We start from the raw sequence: 14,645 nt of genomic DNA, 5'->3' as shown, positions 1-14,645 counted from the left end.
GTAGCTTGGGCAAAATATCCATAAAACTATACTAGATTTGGGGGCAGCCTGAGTGGCTCAGCAGTTTAGTGCTGCCTTCAGCCCAGGGCCTGATCCTGGAGTCCCAGGATCAAGTCCCACATTGGGCTCCCTGCATGGAGCCTGCTTCTCCCTCTGCCTGCGTCTCTGCCTCTCCCTCCCTCCCTCTGTGTCTCTCATGAATAAATAAATAAATAAAATCTTTTAAAAAAACTATACTAGATTTGGAATTCATAAATACTAATTGGCCTAACAAAGAACCAGAATGTAGAAAATAACATATTCTTCTCAAGTATATGTAGAATGCAAGGAAAGCCAACTATGTACTGTCATAAAAAAATGGGCAGTTGAAAAATAATTAGTATCATCATAAATATCTATTCTCTAACCATAATATAATTAATTTAAAAGTTGAAAACAAAAAATAAGTTTAAAGGAAAACATACACTTGGAAGTAAACACACATAAAAAGAAGCACAGGGATCCCTGGGTGGCGCAGTGGTTTAGCGCCTGCCTTTGGCCCAGAGCGTGATCCTGGAGACCCGGGATCGAATCCCACGTCGGGCTCCCGGTGCATGGAGCCTGCTTCTCCCTCTGCCTGTGTCTCTGCCTCTCTCTCTCTCACTGTGTGCCTATCATAAATAAATAAAAAAGTTTAAAAAAAAAAAGAAGCACACATAAATTTATTAACAAACTTCTTAATAACTCATTGGTTAAGAAATAAATGGTGAAGGAAAGCAGAAAATATTTAGGACTGAATGATAATTTGTTTATTGCAGGTAAAGCAGTACTTGGAGGGGAATTTATATACTTCAATGCTGTATCAACAAGAAAAGTCTAAAATTAATGAGTTAGAAAAGAATAAATAAATCCAATAAAGTAAAAAAGCAGAAAAGAATAAAATAAGAACAGAGAAAAGTAGAGAGAATTAACAGTGGCAAAAGTGTGTTTTTAAAAAGATTAATGTGACTGGCAAATATCTGGGCAAAACAGCCAGTAAAGGAAAGGGAGAAGGAACAAAACAGTATTAGAAATGTGAAGGGGATAAAACATTGATAAATCACAGTTAAGAAGGTTAAAGAGAATATAAAGAAAAGCATCATGCCAAATGGGGAAATTAGAGAAAATGTACATTTCTCTAAAAAAAATAATTACCATATTTGCTCAAGGAGAAATAGAAGTTTTAAACAGCCCTACAACCATTAAAAAATCTAGGCAGTAAATAAAAGTCAATACCTGTGGGGAACCAGCTGTGGAGCCTGAGAACTGAATCTCCCAGTCCTCGGCACACTCCGCTCCCCTCTCCTTGAGTCAATAGCCTATTCTTTTACCTTTTGAAATAAACATGTTTTCCTCTGCTTCCCAAAGTTAATCATTCCTATAGCCAAACTGCTGGCTCTCTTAATAAAAACTGGAGGTGACAAAGCCTCAGTCAGAGTCCAGGTCTGTTTTGAGTCTGAGTCTGAATCTGAGTCTGAGTCTCAGTCCCCCTGTCCCCCAGATTAAAATTCATTGAGACTCCGAGTTTTTCTTCATTCATATGATTGCCTCCGAGTATCCTGGATCCATGGCAAACACCCATTCTATAATTAACAGGGCCAGTGGTTTTATAGATGAGTCATATCAACTATTCGAAGAATAAATCATTACAATCTTACCAACAAACAAAACAAAATTTCTATTAAAGGAATGGAAAACGTGAAACATGCCTCTCTCTTTCTAATTTACTTTATGAGGTCAGAATAATCTTGATATTAAAACCAGATAAGACCAGAGTAAGAAAATGCCTATGTTAATCTCAATCATTAATATAGATGTAGAATCCCAAATAAAGTATTACAGAACCAAACCTAACAATGTATGAAGAAAATAGTAGTTCATGACCAATTTGAGTTTATCCCAGGAATTCAAGAGCAGTTTAACATAAAATCTAATATTGTAATTTACCATATTAAGTGCAAAGTAGCATAAATGCTCTTCACAGGTGCAACACTGTTTTCTTTAATTTTTTTTTTTTTTTTTTTTTTTATTTATGATAGTCACAGAGAGAGAGAGAGAGGCAGAGACACAGGCAGAGGGAGAAGCAGGCTCCATGCACTGGGAGCCCGATGTGGGATTCGATCCCGGGTCTCCAGGATCGCGCCCTGGGCCAAAGGCAGGCGCCAAACCGCTGCGCCACCCAGGGATCCCCCACTGTTTTCAATAAAATGCAAGATATATGTTAATTTAAAAAAGAATCCTGGGACACCTGGGTAGCTCAGTAGGTTACAGCCTGCCTTCGGCTACACTCATGATCCCAGGAGCTCTGTGTCAGGCTCCCTATTCAGTGGGGAGCCTGCTTCTCCCTCTCCCTCTACCTGCCGCTCCCTCTTCTTGTTCTCTCTCTCTCTCTCTCTCATGCTGTCAAATAAATAAATAAAATCTAAAAGAAATCTAAATAAATACATAAATCCCTTTTAAGTGGCATAGAATATTTGATAACATGATAATGTGTATCTTAAAAAAAGCCTAGACAAACAGCATACATAATGGTGAAATAATAAAAGCATTCCCTTTAAACTCAGGAAAAATAGAATGCCTGCTCTCATCACTTCTTTTCAACATTGTATTAGAAGTGTTGTTCAGCATGGGACACAAGGAAAAGAAGTAAAAGGTCTAAGAAACGTGAAAAAAAAAAGAGAATCAAACTGTCTTTATTTATTGGGAACATTATTATCTACACAGAACAACGAAAAAGGTACAAATTATTAGAAGTAACAAGCAAGTGTAGCAAGATTGTGGATATAAAATCAAATATAGAAAAATTAGTACCATTTCTATACATAAGCAACAGATGGTTATATGATGCTTTTTTTTAAATATTTCATTTAAAGCATTAATAAAAGTACTTGTAAATATAGAAGTACTTGTAATAGATAACAAAATAAACATATGACTTTTATGGAGAAATTTGTGAAACTTTACTGAAGAATACTAAACAAATAGAAAGAGGTATTATATTCATACTTAGTGACTCAAATGCTTAAAGACTAGTCACAATTAATCTACACACTTAACACACTCTTGAAGAAACCTCTATTGAGGTTTTTATTGGAATTTTGCATTCTGATTCTAAAATTTATACAGAAAGTAACACAGCTGAGAAGAAGATCAAGACTGAAGGGATTTGCTTTACCAGAGACCAACATTTACTATAAAGCTATAATAATTTACACAATATTTTATTGGCATAGAGGTGGCTAAATAGAATAATGAAAGGAATAAAGAAAATACAGGGAGACTATATGTGAAAGAAATGTCATGATAGCTCCTTGGGTTAAAGATGCAATGTAAAATAAGTGATGTCCCTAAGTGAAAAGTTATCCTTAGAGACAAAATATGACATTTTATCTCCACCTTTCAAGTCTTAGAAAACAATTCTAGGTTAGTTAAAACCTTAAACATGAAAAGTATAAATCTCAAACACGGGCAGAAGCTAAAGGAAATATCTTTAAGAATTTGAGTGATGGGAGTACTTAAGCCATGCGTGACCATCACCCACAGACTTGTGTGGCCATTGGCCAAAACAATTTACAAGGGTAAGAGCAGAGTTTATCTAAGGATGTGGATTCAGAAAGGCATGAGCCAAGTGGAGGTGGCAAGGGCTACTGCAAACATTCTGCAACACATACATATTTTATAAAACTAAAATCCAAAATAGAAAAAAAAACAAATGTAAAATAAAGTTTTATGATTAACTCTTATTCTGGGAGCACAAAAGCAGAGAATCATAATCGAGGGAAAATAAACAAGGAATCCACATTTTTAGAATATTTCTTTTCTAGGGATGCCTGGGTGGCACAGTTGATTGGCACAGGTTGTGATCTCAGGTTCCTGAGGTGGATCCTCCAGTCAAGCTCCTCATTCAGGGAGTGGTCTGCTTAATATTCTCTCTCCCTCTCCCTCTACCCTTCCTGCTCATATGCTCTCTCTCTGTCTCTCTCTAAAATAATTAAATAAATCTTAAAAAGAAAAAGAATCTTTCTTTTCTTAAGCTAATTGTATACTAGATTGTTCATTAGGCAATTCTCTGCATGTGTATTCTCGTATTACTAGTGTTATGAAATAGTTCATGATACATTTTTTTAAAACTCAATTATTCATGAAGAACTAAAAAGTGTCATAAATCGTTCTTTTGTAAATAAAAGTCAAAAAACAAAAGAGCAAGCTTTTACAATTCTGAGTGAAAAATTTATGATCCACCAATTTTATATTAAGCCAAACAACAGTAATAAGAAAGCCCCAAAATGCAATATTTACAATCCCTGTACCATTCTTGAAATGATTTCTAAAAACACATATGAAAATTGCATAAAAGGGGATCCCTGGGTGGCCCAGCGGTTTAGCGCCTACCTTTGGCCCAGGGCGCCTACCTTTGGCCCCCACCCCTCCACTCCTGGGGTCCCTTCACGCTGGCTCCTTGCATGGAGCCTGCTTATCCCTCTACCTGTGTCTCTGCCTCTCTCTCTCTCCTCTCTCACACTCTCTCCTCTCTTTCTCTCTGTCTCTCATGAATGGATAATAAAATAAAATCTTTTAAAAAATTGCATAAAAATAAATTTCAGTTGAGCGTGTGGTGGTACAAAATTAGAAGCACAAGTGGGGAAAACATTAGAATCAATTAAGATAGATATATCTAAAAATTTAAATATATATGATTGCAAATTGATGACAAATTCTTTAAATATACTAAAAATAGAATATCTTTAAAGGTTTTTTAAAGATTTTATTTATTTATTCAAGGAAGAGAGAGAGCACATGAGTGGAGGGAGGAGTGGAAGGAGAAGGAGAAGGAGGAGTCTCCCCACTGAGCAGGGAGCCCAGTGTGGGGCTCAATCCCAGGACCCTGAAATCATGACCTGAGCCAAAGACAGATGCTTAATTGGCTGAGCCACCAAAGCGCCCCTTTAAAGTTTTAAAATGAAATAATGAATATATGTCATTCAGTTAGACCACCCAAGAAAATCAACAGGCATTATTAGAACTAAAATGCAAACCCAGTAGAGGGCTCATATAAAAAGGTCATATATTGGTCATATAAAAACTCAGTTGTGTTCTTCTAACCTGATAATAGCCAAATTATAAAATATCACAGAAAGTAAGATTGTTTTTATATTAATAATTAAAAATATGTGGTATCTTGAGTCCTCCATGTAAACCATATATGTCTGCAAAACCCTAATAATTTTTTTTAATATTTTATTTATTTATTCAACAGAGAGAGCGAGAGAGCACCAGCACGGGGAGAGGAAGAGGAAGAAGCAGGCTCAGTGAGCAGGAAGCCTGACATGGGGCTCAAACCCAGGATCCTGAGATTATGACCTGAGCTGAAGGCAGACACTTAAAACTGATTGAGTCACCCAGATGTCCCCAAATTTTTAAAGACCAAAAGAAAAATGGATCTATATACCAAGTTAATGAATGTACCCTTAAACAATGTGAACACATTAATTGCCCTTGTTTATAGATAAATGAAGTCCAATTAAAATCACAGGAGATTTTTAAGGGAAAAATTTTTAAGAACTACTTCTGAATATTCAAAAATTTTCATGAGCACTTGAGTCAATTTGGATAATAGAAGACTTTTCTTTTGTCATATATTAAGACATATTACAAAGCCAAAATAAATAAAACTATGGTAATGGTACAGGAAGTTTAGAAACAAGTCCATATAAATTGCCTTGGTATATAATAAAGAAGAACTCACAAGTAGTGTGGACCTCTGGCTAAGACACTACATTGAACATAAGCATCTCATTTCACTACCTCCTGAAATCCAGCTGAAATATCAGCACAGAAAATTACTTTAAATTAAATATATTCAAAGGAAGAGAGAACAAAAGATAATAGTAACAAAATTTTGAAGTTGGAAGGCAGATGAAAAAGTGATTATATATATATAGATTATATATATATAATCTATATATATGATCTAGCTCACCCAAGTAAATTCTAGAACAGTAGTAGAGAAATCCAAAAATTAAAATTAACTAAAATAAAAAGGAGGGGTTACATTTCATAATGCCATTTAGCGTGTCTTACTGTGAACTGCACAAAGACCACTACATCCACACTCTGACGAAAGACCAAAGATTTATTTACTGTCCATGGCTGAAGAGATGTTTTTGTTTTTGTTTTTGTTTGTTTAAGAGATGGTTTTTGAACTGATGGAGAACAGAAACAATTTGGAATGAGGATATTATATGAAACAGAGGACTAAGTCAGGGGTGACTGGTACATGTTATAACTGGCTCTGTGTGAAAAATAAATGTATTTCTAAGTTACTAATACTACTGCTATGCAGTATATAATTTAAAAATCATAATAGGTGAGAATGTGGAGCAACAGGAATCCTCATTCTTTGCCAGTGAGAATGAAGAATGGTACAGCTACTTTGGAAGACAGTTTAGCAATTTCTTAATAAAACTAAACATACTTTTATTGTATCAACCAGCAACTGTGCTCCCTGGTATTTAGCCAAAAGAATTGAAAACTTATGTCCACAAAAAAAAAAACCCTGCACAAGAATGTTTATAGCAGCATGATTCATAATTGCCAAAACCTTGAAGCAACCAAGATGCCCTTCAGTAGCGGAAGAAGGCATAAATACACAGCGGTACATCCAGACAATAGAATATTATTTACCAACAAAAAGAAAGGAGACATCAAGCCATGAAAAGACATGGAGGAAGCTTAAATGCACGTTACTAAGTAAAAGAAGCCCATCCAAAAAGTCTATATACTATATTATCTGTATCATTCAATGTATATGACATCCTGGAAAAGTGCAAACTGTGGACACAGTAAACATATCAGCGGTTGTAGGGTTGGGTAGGGCATGGAGAAATAGAGCACAGAGGATTTTTAGAGCAGTGAAAATACTCTGTGAGGTATTATAATGATGAGTGTATGTTATTACAAATTTGTGTAAACCCATACTGTGCACAATAGAAAGAATGAATCCTGAGATAAGTGATGGACTGTGGGTGATTATGATAGTCAATTTAGGTTCATCCTTGGAAAGAATTCAGATAAGTAATGTTGGTAATGGGGGAAGCTATGCATTTGTGAGGGTAGGGGATATATGGAAAATCCCTACCTACCTCTTAATTTTTGTGAACCTAAAATTGCTCTTTAAAAATGAAGGCTTTTTTTTTATCATAATTAAATATATAAATAAAAATATATGTACTATAAATTTCATAAAGCCAATTGATTCTGCAGAAGGCTTTCATCTTTTTTTTCCCCAAACTTGCTTATGTGCAGTCAATCTATAAGAGCAATTAATGGATAAGAATAGCTCCAACCAGCTATTTTTGTTTACTTTAGGAATAAGACAAGGCGAAATTATGAAGATAACCAAAGGCACTTGACTCATTTGTCAATGACATAAGTGACTTCTTTGCTGAATTAGATAATAGTTTTCAAGTACTCCAAGAATATTTCTTCATTTTCTGTACTATTTACAATGTATCATCTACAAATCTAAATTTTCAGTTAAATGGGCCTTATTAACATTTTCTGCTTCACTTTATTAAGTCTAGACAATAAAACAGTAAAGCAAGTCCTGATTTATAGAGTTTGCTGATTTCTGTAGTGTAAATATTCCTTCTATGGCTGATTTAAAGCTACCAACATGACAATACTGAACATGGAATGGGAAGAGATATACAGGAACACATTATGCAGTGTTTCCACCATGCAGATACAGTAGCAACAACCTCAAAAGCATGGAGAATAGAAAAATCTAGTAAAATCATCAAAAAGTAGTGAAGTTTTAGTCTTTATTACCTTTATTTTTTAAATCATTTATTTAATTTTATGTTTATGTAACTTAGTTCTTAAAACTGGTTGTGTTTAACAGCTAGTTTGCAAAATTCCTAACCTTGTAAGATGTGGCTCTCATGTGCCAGTATGAGCCAGCCCCAGCACATCAGTCGATTAAATAAACAATTGTTCCTAGATACAAGACCCCCTAGAAAGTCCTGGCCACTTTGCTCACACAAGTCTACAGCCAGATTTTCACTGCTTAGACTGGGTGGGAGAATTCTTCTTTGCAAAACAACTAGTCTTAGGAGAAAGACTTAGAATTACTGAATCATAGGTTCTCCTCTTACACAGCCTATCCAGATCATTCCATGTGAAGCTTACACCTGAAAGATGTCTTTCACAGGCTACAGTTTAGTTCTCTTTAATATAAGGAGACAACAGAAATGAGCAGTCTGAGAAGAGCATCTCACATGAAAGAACAAGGGAAAAAAGAGGAAGGAAACATAACTCTGTAGGACTAAGAAAACATTAAAAAAAAAAAAAAAAAAAACTCCCTACACTTTCGTTAGTATTCTCAGAAATAAAAGTAACAACTAGGAAACAAGAATAAGATATTGTTTAACATACAGCATGGTAACTGTAGTTAGTAAATGCAGATTATGTATTTGAAAGATGCTGAGAGAATGGATCTTAAAAGTTCCCATCACAGGAAAAACAATTTTGTAGTGATGGATATAAACTAGACTTTTTGTGGTGATCATTTCACAATATATACAAAATATCAAATCAGGGATCCCTGGCTAACTCAGCGGTGGCTCAGCAGTTGAGCGACTGCCTTCGGCCCAGGGCGTGATTCTGGAGTCCCAGGATCAAGTCCCATGTCGGGCTCCCTGCATGGAGCCTGCTTCTCCTCTGCCCGTGTCTCTGCCCCCCTCTCTCTCTGTGTCTCTCATGAATAAATAAATAAAATCTTTAAAAAAATAAAATAAAATCATTGTTGTATACCTGAAACTAACATATGCCAATTATACCTCACTTTAAAAAAGAATAGGATATTATAAGAAAGGAATATTCAGACAAGAAAAATAAGCTCCTGGATATTCAACTGATAGAAATTTAAACAAAGGTTAGAAGGAATTTACTAGAAAGAAAATAATAATAGAGCAAGGTGGCAATGAAAGATAAAAGGTGATGGATATTTTTACAGGCTTCATGGAGGTAACAGTTTCATGGACTAGTCATGGACTCCATCTCCAAACTCACCAAGTCATATGCATTAAATATATAGTCTTTACATGTAAATTTTACTTCTATAAAGTGGGGAGTTTTTTAAAGGTGAAGAAAGATATAAAAGATGAGTGGAGGTTCAAAATACAAATAAGACAAGTTCTAAAAAAAAAGGTTATTAGGGAAAAGAGAAAAGATTAAATAGTTCTAAAAAAAAGTTATTAGAGAAAAGAGAAAAGATTAAATAAATATATAAAATTCTCTTGGAAATGAAATACAGTATATTCGGTATATACAGTATATATATACACACACACAAACATATATTCCCCCCCCCCAACCCCAGGAAACTAATGTTCGCCTTACTTACTTCATCAACATAAGGAAACAACTAGCAAAAAGAAAACCATACTGAACAAAATATCTAGCACAGGGGAAATGCAACCTGATTCCCTAGGAGTAAGAGTGTCCCTAGTGTTACAGACATGTGCCAGCAGAAAGGATACCTGGAGCCAGACTATAGCAGGTCAGTGGGCTTTGGGGAGCTTGTTTCAGGAAGATAAAATGTGTAACACACTTAATCTGTCTGTTTTAGGAGAGATTTAGGCTACTCTCTAAGGGTTTGAATTTGAATTAATGGTAAGTGCATAGAAAATCAAGCAAATTTTTAATTTTTAAAAATATGATGCAGGAAGCTGCATCAACTTCAACAAAGCTCAACTATGAGTAGCATTTACATACTCGTACAAATGCGAATAACAATTATTGGTATTATCAAATCATCACTACATTAGGAGAATGGACATGGGAAGGAAGGCTGGATGTGGTAAGGTGGAATCTGTCTTTTCCTGTCCAATGGGAAATGAACAGATGATATTTAAAACCAACAATCAAGAAGTAGCCATGCGATTTAGTGTGTTATTAGAGCCATGCAAGCAAATAACAAAAACGGCAAGCTAAAAAAAAAAAAAAAAAAATGAAAATAGATTTACCCAAATTAATACATATGTAAATGCGATTGTAATTATAATCTCAACAACTTTGGAAGATGGTGGGAGAGAAACTTCACAAGATGATTTAAAGATGTAAAATAATGCTTAGAATCATAAAAATATTTTTAAATAAGGGTAATTAAATGTACTTGCAGAGCAGATAGCAAAGCATATGCTCAATTTTCAGTAACTTACATATACAATGTTGTTCTAAAGTTTTTCTGAATAGTGACACTGAAAAAAAAGATCAGAAGTAAACACCTTAACAGCCTATCATATGGGTTGAAGATACTTTGTATTAGTCGTAAAATGTACAATCATACAATGAATGTTTTTTATGGTAGCTACTTGAAGGGGGAAAAATAAGTGCAAAATGACTTATAGAACATACCAGCAAGACTAAATGTAAAAACAAAACCATAGAATATTAAAAACAAAATATAATTGAAAATTTATTCATCAAATGGAAATTATTTTCTAGGTATAATATAAAGGAAAGAAACAAGGAAAGAAAGGAAAGACTGGTAATTTTAACTAAATTAAAAAGACAAAAAATAAAAAATAAAAATAAATAAAATAGCAAAAGACAATATTATAAGCCTAAGAATGTCATGAATATAATAAAATTTCTTCTACAAACTGCTGAAATTCTTGTAATACTTAGAAAATACTAACATATATTTAAAATACATATAATGTGAAAAGTGATAGTACTTCGATCATAATAATTTCCCCAATATCTGCTTAATAAAAGTTATTTCATTCCTGTCATAATGGCTAAGGATCTGCAATACATAAATTTGGAATTTTGTTCAGATCTGTTACAACCTCATCTTAGATTAGTTCAGCAATGACTATATCTATGCCATATACACAGTCACTAAATTTGCATTAATAAATATAGTATCTCTCCTACCTCTAGCTGTTATTCTGAATATAGAGGGCATAGTTTGCGTGTAACTGTCTAAAATCTCCTTGTGTGTGTGTGTATGTTGTAAAATATACAGAACATAAAATAAACCATTTTAACCATTATACAATGTACAATTCAGTGGCATTAATTACACCCACAATGTTGTACAACCATCATTGATGTGTAATCCCAAAATCCTTCTACCATTCAGCAGAAACCTCATAACCATTAAACAATTAATTCCACACTTTCTCTTCCCCCAGCCCCTGGTCACCTGTAATCTACTTTCTACTTCAATAAATTTTCATATTCTAGGTACTTTACAATAATGGAATCATACAATATTTGTCCTTTTATGTATGGCTTATTTCACTTGACATATCTTTAAGGTTTACCCATGTTGTAGCGTGTATGAGAATTTCATTCTTTGTTAAAGCTGGATAATATTCCTTTGTATGGATATGACATATTTCATTTTCCCGTCCAACTGCTGATGGACACTCTTAAACACTAAATCTTAAAACAATTTCTAAATTATTTTAGTTCCATAGTTATTTTAATTCTACGTTTGAATTTTTTAATATTTTATACCTGCTGCTATAGTGAGCATAACAGTATTGAATCTATCCTCCTGAGTTTATTAGAAGTATAAATAGTTTTATTAACCTCTACTTGCCATAGTGAAAAAAAAAAAGACATCAATTAGAGTTTTCCTGAATACAAATGTTATATTTAGGAAATTTTGTATGTGGAGATGCAAATTCCAAAATTTGAAGCAATGAAATTGCTTTGCGTAATATTATTATATTGTTTGGAATGTGAACTTCAAAATGAAGGATCATAGATTATTATTAAAATATTCTTCTTATAGAAGCAACATTTTATGAGTATATACACTGGTAATGAACTAAATTATTCTCTTATTACATGAAGAACAACAACTACCCCACCCAAAAAAAGTATTTCAAAAATGCCAAGTTAAAATTTTGTTTGCTTCACATCAGAATGTGCATATAAGTTGCAGATATATTTATTTATTTCCTATTAAAAGAGTTTTGCCATCACAGTGCTAAATACATCAAAAGACTAAAATGGAATGTAAATATGCAATAGTCATTCAAATTAATGATGTAATTTAAGTCAACATAATACTTATTACATGTGAAGATTTTTCTCTAAAAATGAGGGCTGGGTGGAACATAAAGAGAATTAAATCCTGCTGCTTGAATTAAGTACTCTGGTCATATTTTTTTCTAAATGCATTTAGAAAAAATGACTTCTAATCTTACTGAAGAGTTTTCTATTTTTTGTTTTTATGTAATTAAAAATGAAAGTCTTTAAAACTTCAATTATTAGTTTATTTACACAAATAGATTGGTGTAAATTTTTAACAAGTACTTTGTCAAATGTTACAAAATTATACTTTTTCTTTGGCTCCAGTGACACCCCCAGATACTGATTTTCTCACAATTTTTCAAATTTCCTCCCACCTGTCAGCCCTCACCTAACTTAGCATGGCTTCCTATAGGACTCCAGGGGTCAAGTCTACCCTTTCAGCTATTCTCTTAACACTACCCCAGACTGTCTAGTCATTGAGCTAGTATCATATTCACCTTGAAAATCTCCAAGCGTAAAATGGTTAGAAGATTATAGTAACTCCAAATTATGAAGTACAATGGAATTATTTTTTAAAAACCTACATCTATGTGTATTAATATTTTTCTTGTTTTCCTGCCTACATGAGTTCAGAAATTCTTTCCTCTTAGATTTACACTGTTGAACATGAACAGTCTTATCAGTGTCTCATTTTCCAGGTCTCAGCAAAAGCACTTTCAATCTGATGCCACAAATCTCTCTATTTGGCAAAGAAATTTCATCTCTAGTACTTTTCATTATTTCTTTTTTTGTGTGATGTGTTTTCTCCTTCCAAGATATCTATTTTGTAATATTGAATCTCCTAATTGTTTTCTCTTTTTGTCTTTTTACTGCAATTTTGCTGTTTGAATTAAGTTTTACTTGTTTTATCTGTTTCCATGAGTTTGAAATAGTTCTTTAAATTCAATTTCTAATTTGCCATTTTGTCCTTTATTATCTTCTGCTTATTAACCTACTTTTTAAGTCTTGTGATCACACTTTTCATCAAAGGGAAATCTCTAAATCTTCAAGACTGGGTTTTGTATTCTTTTCTGCCCTTTGGCATATATGCCTCCCATATTTAATCTCAATATAGTATTTATATGGATTCTCCCCCAAAATATTACCAATTACCTGCAGAGGTGTTTGTTTTCATTTAATTCTGTCTTTTAAACACATTTATTCTCTAAGTGTAGTGATTTCCCTCAGTTTCTTCATCCTTACAAAAAGTCATGTCTTTTCCCATAATGTGGAGATGAACTGTGTTCTCTCGGAGGGCTTTACATGCCCGTTTAAAGCATGCAGCCTCATGTGAATGGAAAAGAGAGAAACGCTCTATCTTTACCCCGTTCTGTGTGCCAAAAGGAGACAGAGAAAGCCCTAAGTAAGGGTCATGTTGGAGCAACCTCAGGAATCTGTATGTGTCCCAAGAGAATGGATAGTGTCAACATCTGTTTCCCCTGATGCCTCCATCCTGTTGTTGCTACCCATTATGCTATTTTGAAATCTAGTTTAATTGCCACTATACTATGTTTCCCCTGTAAATGTAAAATATGAGCATCCAAATTTATTTACACAAGTAATAAATGAATATAATCTCAAAGAGGTTAATGGAGCATTCAGATATATATAAAAAGTTAATATCATTATACTATCCCCCTATACTAAGCCATCCATTCCTTCTTCAGAGACGGCCACTACCATAGCTTTATTTTGGAATGTTCTACATTTGTTTCTGTATTTTCTATTTTCTTTTCCTAATGGTTTTTCATTCCATTTATATGCCATTGACTTTCAAATATGATCTTCAGGCCTGACTCCTAAAATCCTATACCTATATATACAAATGAAAATACTGTCCTAGGAAAGAGCCTTATATAAGAGTAGCTACTCAATAAATATATATTGAATGGGCTATACATACAGAACAACACATAAAATATATATTTATGTAACCTTTCATATACATCTTACACATATACAGCACATACACTTCTACAACAGCTTTGCTCTCTGAAGTGTATTTATATAAATTATATAAATAATATCATGCTGTATGGAACTTTCTCCAAATGCATTTTCTATTCAGCAATATATTTTGAAAAAGTTTCTGGGTTAGTATATATTGATTTTATCTCATTTGTCATTCTTAACTATGAGTAGTATTCCATTTTGTGAGTAGTTCCTATTGCTAGACACTTCACAGCTTTTATTCTTTGCTCTTTACAACTGATTCTGCGGTAGCCATCATATTGTGTGAATGGTCTTGTGCACATATGTTCTTGTACATGTGTTTCTGAGATACTGAAAAGTGAAATCAGATATTGAAAAGTCAAAGAAAAAGTGTTTGATTTTCTATAAAAATTTTCTTCTCATTATAAGCTTATAATTTTAAAATTGTTGTGATGCACACCTGGAATTCTCTAGAATTCATAGAGCCTCTAGCCTTGTGCACCTGCAACATGTATATTTATGAAGAGGCTTTATAAAATATATTACCAAAATTTTCTTGAAATTGAGAAGGCTGTTCCTTTATAGCTAATGAAAATCTG

This window comes from Canis aureus, chromosome 12, assembly GCF_053574225.1.
Source record: "Canis aureus isolate CA01 chromosome 12, VMU_Caureus_v.1.0, whole genome shotgun sequence".
Classification (NCBI taxonomy): Eukaryota; Metazoa; Chordata; class Mammalia; order Carnivora; family Canidae; genus Canis; species Canis aureus.
Note: the sequence above shows the minus strand (reverse complement) of the source record.